The sequence below is a fragment of the Pezoporus flaviventris genome, unplaced genomic scaffold (genome assembly GCF_033815535.1).
Source record: "Pezoporus flaviventris isolate CSIRO_AGI_PZ_B2104156 unplaced genomic scaffold, CSIRO_AGI_Pfla_v1 ptg000054l, whole genome shotgun sequence".
Lineage (NCBI taxonomy): Eukaryota > Metazoa > Chordata > Aves > Psittaciformes > Psittacidae > Pezoporus > Pezoporus flaviventris.
Window position 1 is genome coordinate 2,452,002 of NW_026892602.1, and position 1,998 is coordinate 2,453,999.

The window sequence follows — 1,998 nt, forward strand, 5'->3', positions numbered from 1 at the left end:
CTTAAGCTTGACACAGTTCTGTCTGATAAAATATGATCTGCTACAGTGCTATAGAAGTAGCGGTCAGGCTGTTCTGGTTTGTTCTGCTTTTGTGAAATTATGCCATAAAGTGTATCTATCTTGAAGTTAAAAGGCTTTTGATAAGTTTTCTAAGAAAATAGTCCTCATCATTAGCAATTAGATTAAAAAAAAATAAAAATGTGTAGCATTAGCAGATTCTCTTTACTTCAAACTTACCAGATTCAGCAATTTGAATTTGTCAGAAACTCTAAAAATATGTGGACAGGAAAAACCATGGTGAAGTAAAGGATGAGAACCAACAGAAAAAAAGATCAGTAGTTGTTCTTTTCTTAAAAAAAATTACGTAATTTTTATGTGTTATAATAACATTTGTTATGGAATTGTTTTAAAGGAGAAACAATGAATCTCCTATACAAAGAAGTTGCAAAGAAATCTTCCTCACTGAGGTTATCCTGCATCTGAAAAACTTGCAGGTGAAAAACTACATGCATGGTGGATAGCATATGGACTATCCAAGGATGCATCGAAACTCAAGGCTGAAAGCTAAGAATGACTTTACATAAAAGTACTGTAATTGCCTTTACTGAGTTCCCCTTTCCCAGGGAGTTTGAGACAAGCTATCCTACTTGTTGCTTTCTCTTTCCTAGAGATCCTGAAATGTCTTTCCCACCATTACTGTGTTTATTCCTTTTTAGTCCTGTTTTAAGCTATAAATTTAACAGGAGGTTTCTAAGCAGAGGAAAATAAACCTGGCATGATTCAGGGCTGGTGATGGTGGAAGGAATTTCAAGCAAGATTCGAGACAGATTTGAAAGACTATTTCGTTGACAAGATGACTTTCAAAGGGGTCGGTATCTTTTCTGAAAAACATACTTCATAGTATGATGCATGTGTTCTGCTCCTAAAATATACTTAATATTTATGTGTTACTAACTATGCTTATTACTTAAGGACTAGGTCAGCAAGGAAAACTTTACTTAGGGTCCTGGTCACCTTGTGTTGCCAATGCTATGGCAATTAAGCTATGATGTGCGGTAGTTAATTCAGAGCTACACGAGGAATATCTGCATGAGATCTCAGCATAACTGGACTGTGTGAGGGAGTGAACCTTCTTAGCTTTTCAGGATATGTTGCTAACATGAGCTGTGAGCTCTGATTTATTGCACTTTATGTGTTTGATTTGGCACAATAATTCAACAAATTTGAGTATGCCATGAAGTGTTTTAATAAAGAATAAGAAGGAAGATAAGGACTTCAGATGAGATGAAAGGAATGCCATTCCTAACTGAGATTTGCTGCACTTGAATAACAGCAGTTTACTGAACCTTCTGCACTGAGGTCTGGCCTGCATGCTGGAAAGGAGAAGAGGGGCCAGGAAGCTTGCCCATACTTCCGAAGATGGTAAATGACAGAAGCATGCAGAAAAACTTTTTTTTACTGTAAAAGTTTCCATTAAAATGCGTCTATTTTAAAACAGCAAACTGTTGCATCCTTATATGGCACATATGACCATTCCGTTTCATTATAGCTCTGTCCTTCCTGATGTGGGAACACTCAATGTAGTATACACAGCATTTATGTTTTATTGGTAGCAACTTCCTGCTGTTAAGATCTTGAAGAACATAAACCAATGGTAAAAGTTAGCTAGTATGAATTAAAGCTTTGTTTCTGTAGTGTGTGTCTGCAAAGACTCACTCTGTGCCCATTTAGCTTTCCAGGGACTGTAATTTTTTATTTTGGGCTGTGGGCTGATGGCTTTTCTAAGCTTGATGCCCTAAAATTGCGGTGTGTGCAGGGGTATGATGGGGATGAAAAGCAGTTATGCTCTCAATAAGAGAGGTAGATATGAAGGTAAATACGTAAAAGATATTTTGGCTCTGAAGTGTAAAGTGAAAAATACGATTGACTTCACTCTTTATCTCTTCCATGCTGTGTGTCTGAATGTTGCAACCCTGTGCTGTGTAGCTGGAAGGGAGC

The 1,998-nt window shown here is 37.2% G+C and overlaps 1 long non-coding RNA gene across 1 annotated transcript; it reads left to right on the forward strand.

Moving 5' to 3' along the window:
- The first annotated feature begins 368 nt into the window (after nucleotides 1-368).
- Nucleotides 369-1,695, forward strand: LOC133277210 (uncharacterized). The gene is made up of 2 exons (XR_009746118.1): nucleotides 369-868; nucleotides 1,334-1,695. It is a non-coding gene; the product is annotated as an uncharacterized LOC133277210 (long non-coding RNA).
- Nucleotides 1,696-1,998: the final 303 nt, after the last annotated feature.